The sequence below is a fragment of the Dipodomys ordii genome, unplaced genomic scaffold, assembly GCF_000151885.1.
Source record: "Dipodomys ordii isolate 6190 unplaced genomic scaffold, Dord_2.0 Scaffold47, whole genome shotgun sequence".
Lineage (NCBI taxonomy): Eukaryota > Metazoa > Chordata > Mammalia > Rodentia > Heteromyidae > Dipodomys > Dipodomys ordii.
This window is the reverse complement of record NW_012267263.1, coordinates 2,447,729-2,463,548: the sequence shown is the minus strand read 5'-3', so window position 1 is coordinate 2,463,548 and position 15,820 is coordinate 2,447,729.

The window sequence follows — 15,820 nt, the reverse complement described above, 5'->3', positions numbered from 1 at the left end:
CATCCTGCTGCTCTGTGCCAGGATTTGTCCACCTCCTTACCCGCTTACACTTGTCTATCTTTCAATGAATTATCCTCTAGGGAATGAAGTGGCACCTTGCACAGCCATATCCCTAACCGCTAAGGAAGTTGAACATCTTTTTTTTTTTTTTTGTCGGTCGTGGGACTTGAATCTGAGCCTGGGCGCTGTCCCTCAGCTCAGCTCAAGGCGAGCGCTCTACCACTTGAGCTACAGCGCCACTCCCGGTTTTCTGGTGGTTTATTGGAGATAGGAGTCTCACGGTCTCTCCTGCCCGGGCTGGCTTTGAACCGAGATCCTCAGATCTCAGCCTCCTGAGTAGCTAGGATTACAGGCGTGAGCCACCAGCGCCCGGCTGGAAGTTGAACATCTTTTTCTGGGCTTATTGGCCATTTTTATTTGTTTATAGAAAACATCTATTTGTATCCTTTGCCCATTTAAAACAATTTGATTATTTGTGGTTTTTATTATTGAGTTGTAATAGTCCTTTATATTCTCCCATCAGATACATGATTTACCATAAGATATGTTTTGTTTTGGCTGTACTGGGATTTGAACTTGCTAGGCAGACAGTCTACTACCTGAATGTGGTGGAAATCCAGGTTTCCTGCTGTCGCTCCCTCTAGGCCTCTGCTGAGACCATGCTGCCCAGGTATGGAAGGAACATAATGAGAAGCCCTATTAGCCGGGATGTTGGTGAAAGTTCTCAACCTTTGATATCATTAGGTGAAGGGTTACTTATTTTTTTTCTTCCTGTAATATTTGGCTGAAGTAAGGTAGCCATTTCTCAAAGTTTTCTGTCTTGCTAGTTTACTCTCCTTTCTTAAGTCCTAACAAATACAAAGCAGTAGGGCCAGGCATTGAGGTGTATTTTTATTAATGCCAGCTACTCAAGAGGCAATGGAGGAGACAGGATTGTTGTTCTATTCCTTCTCAAACTTCTCAAAACAAGGTTGGCATGGTGGCTTATCTCTGTAATCACAGCTGCTCAGGAGCAAAGATAGGAAGATTGTGGTCTGAGGCCTGCTCAGGAAAAAGTACAAGACTCTCAGAGAAAGAAAAAAGGACTGGGGGTGTGAGTCAAATGGTAGAGCACTTGCCTCAAAAAGTTTGAGGTCCTGAGTTCATTCTCTAGTACTGCTGGAAAAAAGAAAAAGCACAAAACACCTTGAGGCAACGAAGGACAATTATCCTTTAGAGATGAGAAATACAATTTTCCCTCGAGAGTATGTCGAGAAAGTTTATGGCCTTATAGAGGGCCATATGATCAGGACCTTGTAACTTCCTTGTGGTGAGCGGATGGAATTGGTATGGAGGACAGTCCAGAGGAGGATTTCCTAGGGGAGAGGTCTGTACCAGTAAGAACAAGACTGTGCATCGGAAGGTTCCACCACTCCGAACAGTGCTGTAGGCTGACGACCAAGCTTTTAGTGTGTGCATCTTTCGGGGGCACTGAAGATCTAGACCTTAACAATGTCCATATATAAAAGTTGATTGTGATTGTGATTGTGATTGTGTGTGTGTGTATGGGGGGGTCTGTTGTAGGGCATGAACTTGGGGCCTGGGTACTGTTCCTGAGCTCTTTTGCTCAAGGCTAGCACTCTACGACTTTGAGCCATAGCACCACTCCTGGTTTTCTGGTGGCTAATTAGCCTGCCCAGGCTGTCTTTGAACTGTGATCCTCAGATCTCAGCCTCCTGAGTAGTTAGGATTTCACGTCTGAGTCACCAACACTTGGCTTTGATTGTTCTTGAGTTCAGTTTTGTTTTCAATTTCCTCACAGAGTTGTCCATTTCTGACAGGGATGTTAAAGTCTCCACCTGCCATGTGGAGTCATGTGTTTTTTTCTTGCAGTTCTACCACTTTTTGCCTTATGTATTTTAATGTCTTGTTCAGTACATACACATTAGGATTTTTCATGTCTTCTTGGAGTACTGACCTGCGTAGCATTATTAATGCCCCTCTTTCTAATTGGTAATTTTCATTACCCTGAAGTCTAAAGTAATACAAGAGTATTATTGTTAACATGGTATGTGTTTCTCCTCTTTGAATGTACAGTAATCCTTCATACCCATGCTATAGCTTTGCATGACTTCAGTTACCTGCAGTTAATGAGGAAATCAAACCATCCCTGTGTTCACGATCAACACGGGATATGCCACCTGCCTCTTAGTCACTTAGCAGTCACCTTAGTTAACAGTGGACTTGCATTATCAGAGCTTGTGTTCAGATAACCTTTATTTGGCTTAATATTGGCCCCAAAGCACAAGAGGGACCTTATTAGATTACTAGTTATTAGTAATCTCTTATTGTGCCAGATTCATCAGTTAAAGTCTCTCAGGTCATGTAGGAAAAATTGAGTGTCTGTAGGGCTCAGAACTTATTACTTGCAGTTCCCGTATCCACTGAAGTGTCTTGGAACTTAGCCTCTGTTGCTAAGGAATGGCTACTATATCTGAATACTTTTTTCTTTTTTTTCTACTAGTACTGGGGCTTGTCTTCAGGGACTAGCCTCCTTTAGCTTTTACTCTCAAGGCTGGTACCCTACCACTTTAGCCATACATCTACTTCCAACTTCTTTCTGGTTTATTGGAAGTAAGAGTCTCAGAGATTTCCTACCATGGCTAGTTTCAAACCATGATCCTCAGATTTCAGCTTCCTTAATAGCTAGAATTACAGGTATAAGCCACCAGTACCTGGCCTATATGTGATATTTAAGGTGCGATTCTTTTAGATGACATATAGCTGGATCTCATTGTTTGATCCCCTCTTAATTGGTATACTTACATCACTGAAAAATGTATTTATTGATAGAGCTACTTTAATACCTGTCATATTGTTACTGTTTTCTACTTGTTGCCTTTGTTCTTTGTTCCTGTTTTTATCTCGCTTTTTCCCTTGCCTTCTGGTTTTCTCGACTAACCATGTCACTTATATTAGACTTTATAATATACATTTACAACTATTCACTTTTCAAATATAAGCAGCTCCTTCAAGTACCTGATGGCCACAAAGCCTCCACTGCCACTGCCCTGAGCCATTCTGCAGCTTAGAATATTGTTGCTATTAGGGTATTGAACAAACATCTGATAAGTCAAATAAGAATGTTTTCTTTCACATTCCTTCTTTTCCTTATGTAAATCTGCATTCTACCTTGTATCATGCCCTTTTCTGGAAAGAACTTTAATCATTTTTTGAAAGGCTTAGTCACTTGTCATATTCTTTGAGAAAGACTATAGTTTTTCCACTTTTAAAGGATGGTTTTGTAGGGTACAGAATTCTACATTGGTTTATTTTATGTTTCCTCCTAGCACTTCAACTTTTCACTCTGATCTTGCTGGTATGGTTTCTGAGAATCTGAATGAAATTCTTACCTTTTCCTCTGTCTTCTTTTAAGATTTTTTCCCTTTATTTTGGTTTTCTGCAGTTTAAACATTAAATGCTTAGTTGTTTTCTATTCTTTCTTGTGCTTGTTTTCCGAGCTTCTTAGACCCACAGTTCTTAAATATTCTGCTCTTTCTCCCTCACTTTCCTCTCCCCTTCTCCCTTCTCCTCTCCTTTCTCTTCTCTCCTTGCTCTTCAGTTTTGGAGTCTTTTTTTTTGGGGGGGGGGTCCGGTCGTGGGGCCTGAACTTTGGGCCTGGGCGCTGTCCCTCAGCTCTTCAGCTCAAGGCGAGTGCTCTACCACTGAGCCACCTTCCCAGCCCCAGTTTTGGAGTTTTTGACTTATCCTCAAGCTCAGAGATCTCTTCCTCAGTTATATCTAGCCTGTAACAAGTCCATCAAATGCATTAATTTCTATTACAGTGTTTTTGATCTCCAGCATGTTTCCTTCTTTCTTAGAAGTTCCATTTCTCCACTTCTACCTTCTGTTCTTGCATGTTGTCTGTCTACTTTTGTTCTGCTTGAGCCACTAACACATTTGTCTTAGTTGTTTTAGACATTGCTGGTCAGATCATTCCAACATTCTGCTATATTGGAATCAGCTTACTCAGCCTCTTCAGACTGTCTGCTTTTAGTGTGCCTTGTCATTTGTTGAAAGCCAGATCTCTGGAGCTGAGTTATAAGTAGGACTTTGGGAGTGGTGGTGGTGGTGTGTGTGTGCGTGTGCATCTGCGTGCGCCCGCATATGTAAAGTAGGGTAGCATTCTTTGGTAGTATGTCAGCCTTCTTGTAAACCTGTGTCCTTCAGCTGTGACCTCAGTTGCTCCTCAGTTTTCCCCAGTAGAGGGATCAGGATGGAGAGGCTTCCTCTGGGCCATATTGTCTTAAACAGATGCTAGTAGTTTAGGCTGTGATAAGTTGCTTTTGAGGGCAGCCTTTGTCAAGAATAGAATGCTCTGGTGTATTTCAAAATGCTTGTTTCTGTCTTCTCCCCCCAGAAGCATAGAGAACTTGTTAGAAGTCACTGGAAACCTGGTAGCTTCTGGAGGTAAAACTCAGAAATATAAGGCTATGCTCATGATTGCGTCTGCCCTCCCAAGACTATATAAATGTCCACAGCAGCTTCATCTGTAATAAACAGAAACAATGCAAATGGCTTTCAACTTGTGAATGGACATATGGATTCCCTTGGGCCTTAGGAAGTGGATACTTGTGCTGTATCCATCCAGTTGATTACTCAGCAAAAAAAGAAAGATTTTGATACTTAATGTGGATAAATCTCAAAACAATCGTTTTGAGTGAATGAAATTCCATTTATGTAAAATGCCAGAGAATTCAAACTAGAATATGTACCAAAGCAGGTCTTTGGCACCCTGGGAGATGGGATAAACATGAAGAGATTACAGAGGGGCAGGAGGCAATGTTGGGGCATGTAGATAAGATATATTATTGGTTGTGATGGGTTTATCCTAGTCACCTATGTCAAAACGTAAGTGCTAAACATGTAGCTTGCTAAGCATTCAAACGTTAGTTAGTTACAACCACTAGGGGGCAGAGTAAGTTCCCCAAATAGTCTCCATTCAGTTTCTGAATGCCAGGTAGAAATTGCTTCTGGTAGAAACCACTGTTTCTCCCCATCTGTGAACTGTTTGTAATTAGTAATGCTGGCCTGCTGTGTGGGTAAATCAATTCTGTTGAGTCTTTAGTACCCATTAGCAACACCTTTACGCTTTCATGTCCAACTTTGTGCTACAAATAAGACAGTACTAAACAAAAATCACATGTGTTTCCCATCCTCAAAGTAAAATGACGTGCAGATCCCAGCATTCAGTCTAGCTGTCCCACAAGCTGAAAGCAAAGTCAGGAAGCACAAACCACCTGAGGACAGCTCTAGATCCTGCTGTGTGAGATCAGCTGAGATGCTTAACAATTCTCCATCCCACGCCAAGTCCAGCTTTCTAAAAGTAAGCGTGTGGGTGTGACATATAAATCCTGTAGTGCTACGACAGGCTGAGAAGTGCCTCTGGCTGTGAGTTTTAGTGTGTACAAAGTGCTGACTGGTGGGTCATGGGGACAAGTGACAGACAGTCCAAGGAGGAAAGCTTTCTGGGTTCTGGGTTAGGGGCTCCTGTCTTGTGGCAAGTAGCCAGCACCTCACCAGCACAGTGCTGCTTTGTCTTTTAAGAGACCCATCTTTTTCACACAAAGCAAATGCTGAAATGAGTTCTGAGCACTTAGCCCAGACAGAAAGTACACACTCTGGGAATACTTGGGAGCAATTAAGAGTGTCTTCTATTTAACAATTCACTGGCCACTAACTGTAGCCTGTACCAGGTAGATCTACACCTGCCTTTTCCTCTTTTCATTTTTGTGCTATTAAGGATTGAACCTAGAGCCTTGTTCTTGTTAGGGAGGTGCTCTACCACTGGACCTACACTGCCAGCCCTTTTAAAAAAATTTTTGCTTTTGTAACTGGGTCTTGCTAACATTCCTTAGGCTGGCCTCAAACTTTGTGATCCTCTCCCCGTCTTTACCAATGAGTCCAGATCCATAGAGATTTGCTCATTATTTTGATGTTGATTGAGAATTGCATCTGAATCAAGAATACTATTTGGGATAGGTTCTGGTGGCTACCTGAGCCTGTAATCCTAGCCTCTTGAGGCTGAGATCTGAGGACCAAGGTTTGAAGGCATTCTGGGTAGGAGACTCCATAAAGCTCATATCTCTAATAAACTACCACAATGCCATAATTGGAGCTGTGGTTCAAATGGTAGAGTGCTAGCCTTGAGCAGGAAAAGATCAGGGACAACTCCCAGGCCCCGAGTTAAGCTCTAGGACTGACACACACACACACACACACACAAAACCAAGAAGAAAGAGTATTACTTGGTGTCTACACCTAACTTGAAATGTTTCTGCAAAGAGCAAGGTTAAGTGCTGACATTTACTGGGCACTTAACAGGTGCTAGAGAGTGTTGTAATCCACTTAACATATGTAAAATAAGTAAACTAATAACCCTTGAACGCTTAGATTCCCAGATCAAATAATAGCTGGTGAGAGGTGAGGCCTCAGTCAAGGTAAATTCCTTTACATCTGGGGAATCCTTTTGCAAGGTGAAAGGATCCATCAGCTCCAACAAGGGTAGGCCACCAGGTTCCCACAAGGCCTTTGGAAAGGAAGGTCTTGGGTGGTGTAATGTGGGCTTTGCTTAGGGTCTCCATTGGTGAGTGAAAGCACCAGCCCAGAAAATCATGTGGACATGTACAGCAAAGTTTAATGTCAGCAAGCTGACAAGCTGTCCTTCAAGAGCAGGGTGCATCAGCCTGTTTGTGCCAGAGGGCTTATATGGTTCATACTGGTTCATGTGAGACGTGGAGTATTCCATTGTGGTACCATCCGGAAGCTACTTTAAGGGGCTAGTTGTTGCCTTCTATGGATATAGCTGCCCGCGGGGGACGTTAACTTAAGGGAGCTCCCTGCTCCAGATGGCCCCGCATCAGCCACATCCAGAGAAGAGCCATCCTTTATTATCAGGCTGGAGTTGGAGTGTTGGGTTAACAGTGAGTAGGTGGTGGCACGTGGGTGGAAGGGGCACTCGGAGAGTATCTACAGGCACACATCCACTACTGCTGGGTAGGTGGAGTTCAGAGCCCCTGTGGAAGCCCCCCTCCCCCCTCCCGCCGCGAAGGACAGGGCCTGCCAGCCCATGCGCCGCTGGATGTCTGCTGGTGTCTTTCCCTGGGCCCCTGCCTGGGAACTGCGCCCCTGGGGGACAGTGCCTGAGCGCAGGAAGCCCCAAGTGGCCTGCACAGCAGCGCGCTCACATGCTGGATGAGGCTGTAACTGGCCTGTGGGACTCTTCTTCTCAGGCCGGCTCCGCCCTGCCAGGACCAAATGGCCATGTAGGGTTTGCTAACTCCATCCTCTGCTGCGCTGCTGTGGGCACAAACAGGTGGAGCGAATGGCCACCATGGTCACCCCACAGATCCCAAAGCTGGGGACCAGGAAGGCCCCTGCGTCAAGCACACTATCTGGACACGAGGGCGCTGACCAAGAGGCCAGGAGCAGTTCTTGGGCCACATCACAGAGGGCTGTGATGCTTGTGGTTTTCATACAATCAGAAGCCGACATAAACACACGGGTTTTACTTTCAACTACAAAGCAAAGAACAGTGATTGTGTAGTACTGCAAACCTTGAAAGGCCAGGCCTGGTGGTGACAGTCTGTAATCCCAGCTCACTCAGGCGGCTGAGGTGACAGGATGGTGAGTTTAAGGCCAGCCTGGGTTTAACAAGCAAGACCTTGCCTCAAACAAACACACAAAACATAACTTGTGAAAGGTTTGCAACAGAACTACAGACTAAGGAACAGAAAGAAAACACATTAAACAGAGTCAAAATCTAATGAAATATGGGGTCCCCGTCACAAGAACCCCTCCAGAGAGATCAGCTTGAGAAAACACCTGAACCCTTAAGCTGCAGGTTCATCTCTGATCATGCAGTTTCTTGGAAAGCTGCCTCCTATCCCAGGGAACACCCATAGGGTGCCCACGCAGCTAGGCCACATTATATTGGTCTTATCCCTAAACAGCAGTTCAATGCATGCACCCAGTGGACAACTCCAAAGGCTCTCTGGTTCAGAAGAGTACAGACAGAATTTAAAAAAAAAATCAAGCTAAGATCTGCATCTGTCCAAGGTGGCTGCAGTTTCACACTATGGGTTTCAACTCATCAAAACTCATGTTAGCAAAAACTTAAAATATACCATTCTCCTTTGAGGATCACAGTCTTCTGGGCCTGGGAGAAGTCGCTGTTCTGAGGCAGATACCAGCGACCTTACACCTCATTGCAGGAGGAGCACTGCCATCAAGGTCAAAACAGAAACCTGTGAGTCATGTATTTTGCGGCTCTTAGGAAACCTTTCTGTGTATTTGTCCTTAAACAGGGGAGCTGAGTGTCACCCTGGCCCTTTGCTAATAATACTGGGACTGTAGTGATCTTCAGAGCAGATCCCATTGCTACTCCTGGGCCACCTCTACCTGAGATCCCCTTGGGAGGAGGCCCACAGCCCTCCACATGTTCTTGTCTGAATACTGTCCAGGCCCAGCTGAGATTCTGGACCATAACCAGAATCCCTGGAGAGCAAAACCACCGCTTACCTCCTGTTGTCCTCACTCATCTGCCCTATGGGCTTTATTCCTGTCAAGTAGGTGGGAGTAGGCTATGAATCAGGACTAAAACAAGCCTCCCTCCATTAACCCTCACCCTTGGCTCCCAGGGTTGGATAGGATCCTCAACTCTATCCTGAACTCTCAGCCTCAGGCTGGAGCTGCCCCCCTTAGCTGGCACTTTGGTATCTCCAGCAGATCAAAAAATGACTCCTACCTTTACATCTACCATGGGTTCCCTCCAGTCCCTTCCTTCCTCCTATTGAAATAAACAGATCTGAAAAATGGCTTGTTTCCACCCCTGTGTATAGCTGCTTTCAAATAAATTTCTTCAAAGTTCTGGGGCAGGGAAGGGTTTGGTGACGGAGGCCGCCTAAGAACCAATGGCAGAACTTCAGACGAGATCAGACGTGTTCAGGGTGGTATGGCCGTAGACAGTGGCAGAACTTCAGAGAAGTGAAAGGAGCAGAGTTTGAAGCATTGTCAAGCAAGTTTTGGCAAAACAGGATATTGGTTCACAAGAGCCAAAACAAATGTACTACTGACATGTTCTCCAGAGGGTAGCATGGTTCTTTGTTAAAAACTCATTTACTCAAGATCAAATAACATTTTTCCAGCTGGGGAGAATGGGGCTTGAGGGAAATGCTGTGAGAACAGGGGCTTCAGGATAGTTGAGGAAAATCCAGTTCCCCCCACCACACACACACACACACACACAGAGGGGTACCATTGTGGGCAAGACCAGGGCTTCTTATTGATGTCTTTGGGATCCATGGAAACAACCCTTTTCTCATCAGCCAGACATGGGAGATTTGCAGAACCTGTGTTGATCATTAAGCTTCTGAATCTGACCCTCACCAGATAAACCCAAATACATAACTCCTGCTCCTGCTGAGGGTGGGCTGCATGAGGTTCACTAGGTATTGAGGGTTTATTTACAGTGTCTTTATTGTTAGACTGAACCTGAGTCAGCCTGAGTATTGGGGTGATGGTGGCCATGGGGACTCCTCCCCATCCTGGGCTGGTCTATGGCCCAAGGACACACCATATTCCCTCCTCTCTAATGGGGTTCTCACTGACACAGACTGAGATGATACAAGTCCTGGATAGCACCTGGACCAGCGGGTCACTCAGACTGAGATGATACAAGTCCCAGACAGCACCTGGACCAGCGGGTCACTCAAGTGGGCATGGTGGCAGGGGAGGAGGGGTAAGGAAAGCAACCAACCAGCTGTTCCTTTACTCCAAGGCAACTGCTGGCTTCAGGGAAGCCCTCAGCCCTGAGTTTCCCAGAGTCTCCATATATGAAAATCTCTGCCTAACACACACACACACACACACACACACACACTGTCACTTAGTTCTTATTTATTTTGCTGGTACTGGAACTTGAACTCAGAGCCTTAAGCTTTTGCTTGGCTTTTTCACTCAAAAATGGCACTCTACCAGTTGAGCTCTTTGCTGGTTAAATGGAAATGAGTTTCATGAACTTTTCTGCTCAGCCTGGCATTGAACCAGGATTCTCAGATCTCAGCCTCTGAATAACTAAGATTATAGCTAGAAGACACCAGTGCACAGCCCTACTTAATTTTTAAAAAACAATTCACAGCTTGCCCACTGCCTGACACTCATTTTAATAGTAGGCTCACTTCTAGTAACCATTGATAGGAACAAAACAAAACTTGTAGTGGGACACAAAGCTATTCTGAGCTCAGTAATGTTTCTCATGTAGCATCACATGAAAAAATATTTGCACATATTTGTTTTTATTTTTTGCCAGTTCTGGGGCTTGAACTCAGGGTCTAGGCACAAGTCCTGTTCAAGGGTAGCACTCTACCACTTGAGCCATAGCTTCACTTCTGGCTTTTTCTGTTTATGTGGTACTGAGGAATTGAGCCCAGGGTTTCATTCATGCTAGGCAAGCACTGTACCCACTAAGCCACATTCCCAGTCCCTGCACATATTTGAATAGCACTTAAGGCGTCTCTAGATACCTGGACTGCAGACAATGCTCAGATCCTGTCTCATGGGCCCTCAGGGTGAACGTCATAGGATTTACAATCAATCATTGTCCCTCACAGTGTCTCTCAGTGAGTCCTAGAAGGAGACCCACATATATCCCTGTTTAACTTTAGTGCCAGAACATCTGGCACTAGAGGTCTATGGTCCCTATGCCATCTTGGAGACCTTCCAGGAACTTCCATTGCAAGGATGATAAGGCTGCAGCCTTATCATCCGTGATTCCCAGACTGGGCTGTCCTAAAAAGCCTTTTAGCATCTTAAAAATGAAGGTTTCTATGACTACTCCTGGGCAACCAGATCTCTGGAGCTTGCATTTTTCTTTTTTTAATTTATTGTTATTATAAAGGTGATGTACAGAGGGATTACAGTTACGTAAGCCAGGTAATAAGAACCATTTCCTTTCATACAGTGTCATCCCTTCTCTCCCAGTCCCTCCCTCCCCTCCCCACCCACACGTTGTATAGATCATTTTCTCTGAGTTTGGCTTGCCTCACTTAACATGATTTATTCTAGGTTCATCCATATCCCTGCAGATGACATAATATTATTCTTTCTAATGGCTGTATAAAATTCCATTGTGTATAGCTACCCCATTTTATGGATTGATTCATCTATTGTAGGGCCTCTGGGCTGTTTCCATAGCTTGGCTATTGTGAATAGTGCAGCAATGAATATGGATATGCAAGTATCTTTATGGTATCCTGGCTTGTGAGATTCTGAGTAGATGCTCCAGAGTAGTATGGCAGGGTAGCAGGGAAGATCTGTGTTTTGTTTTCTCAGGAAACTGCAGAACAGGAACCTGCCGTCCAGAATGGTTGTACTAGTTTACAGTCCCACCAATAGTGCAATAGGGTTCCTTTCTCCCCATATCCTCGCCAACATTTGTTGTTGTTTGAAATTATAACGTTTGGGCCAGGCTAACTGGAGTGAGATGGAATCTCAGAGTTGTTTTGATTTGTATTTCCTTTATGGCCAAGGATGATGGGCATTTATTTCCTCATGTGTTTCTTTGTCATAATTAACCTTTTCTGAGAAATCTTTCCTTAACTTTGCCCATTTAGTGATTGGTTTATTAGCTTTGAGAGGGGCTAGTTTCCTGAGCACCTTGTATATGTTGGATATTAGGCCTTTGTCCTAAATGTTGCTGGTAAAGATCTTCTCCTGGTCTGTTGGCTGTCTTTCTACTTTAGTAACTATGTCTGTAGATGTGCAGAAACTCTTTATTTTGATGTAATCCTACTTATCAAATCTTCTTCCTGTTTGCTGTGCCTCTGAGACTCTTTTGAAAAAGTTTTTACCTATACCTCTGAGTTCTAGTGCTTCTCCTATTCTCTCCTGCAGTAGTTTCAAAGTTTTGGGTCTGATGTTGAGGTCTTTGATTCACTTTGAAATGATATTAGTGCATGGTAACAAACAGAGATCCACTTTTAGTTTCTGCATATGGATGCCTAGTTTTCCCAACACCAATTATTGAAGAGGCTGTCTTTTTTCCACTGTACATCTGTGGCTTCCTTATCAAATACCAGATAACTATAAGTATATGGATTTATTTCTAGGTCTTCTTGTCTGTTCTGTGGATCTTTGAGTCTATTTTTGTGCCAATACTAAGCTGTTTCTGTTATTAAAGCTCTGTAGTATAGCTTGAGGTCTGGGATTATGATACCACCAGCATTGCTTTTTTCTTTTTTTAAGCCTAGAATAGCTTTGGCTTTTTGAGGTCTTTTATTGTAACATATGAATTTTTGGATTGTTTCCTCTATCTTGGTAAAAAAAAAAAAACCAGTGAGATTTTTATGGGAATTGTGGTGAATTTGTTAGTATTTTTCTATACTAGCGCTGGGGCTTGAATCCAAGGTCTCATGTTCTTACTCAGTGTTTTTCACTCTCAGCTGGTGCTCTACCACTTGAACCATCCTCCCCCAGTCTAGCTTTTTTGTCAGTTGTGGGGCCTGGGTGCTGTTTCTGAGCTCTTTTGCTCAAGGCTAGTGCTCTACCACTTTGAATCATAGCTCCACTTTTGTTTTTTTGAGTGGTTAATTGGAGATGAGTCTTATGGATTTTCTTGCCTGGGCTGGCTTTGAACCGAGATCATCAGATCTCATCCTCCTGAGTAGCTAGGGTTACAGGTGTGAGCCACTGACACCCAGCTTCAGTCTAGCTATTTTTGTTGGATAATTGGAGATGGAGTCACACTGACTTTTCTGCCTAGGCTGGCTTCAAAATGTGAGCTAAGATTATAGGCTTAAGCCACTGGTACCTGGTTTTGCTTTGTTTGTGTGTCTAGACAACACACACACACACACATCTCAATTTCATGTATTCATCCAAGGGTCAAAACTTTGAGGAAGCTGTAATCCTACCTACTCAGGAGGTTGAGATCTGAGGATCGCAGTTCAAAGCCAGCCTGGGCAGAAAAGTCCCTTTGAGACTCTTATCTCTAATTAACCACTCAAAAACCAGAAGTGGCACTGTGGCTCAAAGTGGTAGAGCACTAGCCTTGAGCAAAAGAGCGCAGGGACAGTGCTTAGGCCCTAAGTTCAAGCCCCATGACCCCCTACCCCCCACCAAAAAAATCCAAAAATCAAAAATCTGAGGAATTATGGCACATTTAAAGGATATTGCAGCATTACTGTTTTGAAAAGTGCTGTAGTTAGGTAGTGAGCCTTTTCTAGGTAAAGGTTTTTTTTTTTCTTTGCAAGTACTGAAGTTTAAACTTAGGACCTCACACTCCTGCTTAGCATTTTTTACTTAAAACTGGTGTTCTACTACTTGTGCCATACCTCCATATCTAGTTTTTTGTAGTTAGATAAGAATCAGATTTGTCTGCCTAGGATAGCTTTGAATTATGACTCTCAGATCTCAGCCTCTTTAGTATCTAGAATTGCAGGTGTGAACCACTGGTGCAGCTTTACTTTAATTTCTTTATTATTTAAAAGATGAAGTTGTAAGATATCAAGGAATGGAGACAGAGAGCTACTATGGCTGGTCATCCATCTGCCTGTGTGGAGTTTCTTTCAAGCCTGAATGTTCTAGACTCCAAGGCTGATGGATTTCTGATTCCAGAGGTGGTTACAGAGGAATCTGGTTGCAATGCATAGCCAAGACCTGAAGGTCTGACCAGGTGGATGTGGAGGTGTGCTTGAGGCCATGGGTTTGAACCATAGCCTGGCCATGCGTCTTCTTTCTTTAGGACCTGAAAATATATGTGTACTTACTGATTGATTAGCAAACAGAGTCTCTCAAGACTTACACAACAGGGAAAATTACTTATACAACTGTAGAGTTCTGTCTTCAGCCCCAGGTTTTCTAGGGAATGGGGCTCCTGGCCAGTGAAACTTGTCTGAGCTACTGGGTTCTGGTTTATTCTTTTTATCTTTCTCCCTGAGAAGGGAGAACCATGGGGTTGGGGGTGGGGGGCAAAGGACTTCTAAAACAATGGGCCCAGACTGTGGTAATGGTTATCAATGTAGCTAACTATAGATCAGCTTAAGAGATCAGAGTTCTGGAATCTGTCTCTGAAAAAAATGGGTAAAAAGTCATACCCATGCCAAGTGCCAGTAGCTATAATCCTAGCTGTTCAGGAGGCTGAGATCTGAGGATCATGGTTCAAAGCCAGCCTGAGCAGGGAAGTCTGATCTCCAATTAAGCACTAGAAAACTAGAAGTGGCTCTGTGGCTCAAAGTGGTAAAGCACTAGCCTTAAGCAGAAAAAGCTCAGGTCCCTGAGTTCAAGCCCCATGACTAAAAATAAAAAAGTCATACCTGCCTATTATTGATAAAAAAACTCTTAGGAATAGAAAGAAACTTACTCAGTGTAATAACTGGTACTTACTAGTATAAAGAGACTGAATGGTGAAAACTTAGACATGGGGCTTCCTCACCCACCATTCAATTCTGTTTAGGGATGGGGGGATTGATTCTGTGTAGCAAGGCAAGAGAAGGGACAGGAATTAATAAAGCAAACTTCATTTCTGGGGACAAGAATTTCTACCTTGGTTATCCAAGAGGACCAATGACAGACTTGGATAGCAAATGCAAGGAAGGCTCAGATGGCCCAATCCAGATGATCTTATAAACTCTTGCAATTAGGTGGCCAGTGTTCCAGGTTAGCAAAAGCTAACCTTTGGAACACTGGAGAAGTCTGTCCCAAGTGAAATAAGCCAGGCTCACAAAGACAAATATGTCATGATCTCACTCCGATGTGTGATCTTAAACTGTCACACATGTAGAAATAAGAAGTAGAATGGTAGAGTCTGGGTATGGAGGCACACACCGGTTATCCTTGTTACTCAGAAAGTGGAGATCACAAGAATCATGGTTCAAGGTCAGCCCAGGCAAAAGAATGTATGAGACTCCATCTCATTCAATGAAAAGCTAGGTGTACAGGCCTGTGCTTACCAAACCAACTACTTAGAAAGCATAAATAGGAGGACTATAGTCTAGGCTAGATTAGGCAAAATGATCTTATTTGAAAAATAATGAAAGCCCAAAGGGTTGGAAGTTTGGCTTAAGTGGTAGAACAACTATCTGGCAAGCACAAATTCCTGAATTCAAATCCTAGAACCCAAAGAAATAATAATAGTAAATTTAGAAGTAATGTTGGTCAAGTATTCTGTGATAGCCAGGCCATGTGTTTACCACATCACTTGTCTAACCTCATCAGATCATCACAACAGTCCTAAGAAGTGAATGTAACAGACCAGAACTGAGGAGCTTGTCAACCCACCAGATAAGGTCACCAGCTAGAAAGTGTAGGAACCTTGGGTTTAGACCCAGATCACATGACTAATAGAATATATATATATACAGTATTTATTACAGTGTTGGTAAAAAATCAAGAAGAATGTGTTTGGGATGTGGAGATTGGGAAGATTTGCTTACAATAAAGAAGCCAAAGCTGCACAGGAGACTGGTCATTTGACTACAACTACTTTAAAAAAATGTCTTTACCACGTACTAGAGGCTGAAATCTAAGGATCATGGTTCAAAGCCAGCCCAGGCAAGAAAATCAGTGAGACTCTTACCTTCCAATTAGCTACAGAAAACAAAAAAGCTGGAAATAGAGCTATGGCTCAAGTGGTAGAGCACTAGCCTTGAGCAAAAATTCAAGGTTGGTGCCCAAGCCCTGAGTTCAAGCCCCTGACCAACAACAAAAAACAAAACAAACAAAGCCACCATCAGAGATACTGTCTCTTAGAATCTTTAGAGTGTAATGCTGGAGTCTCATTTCA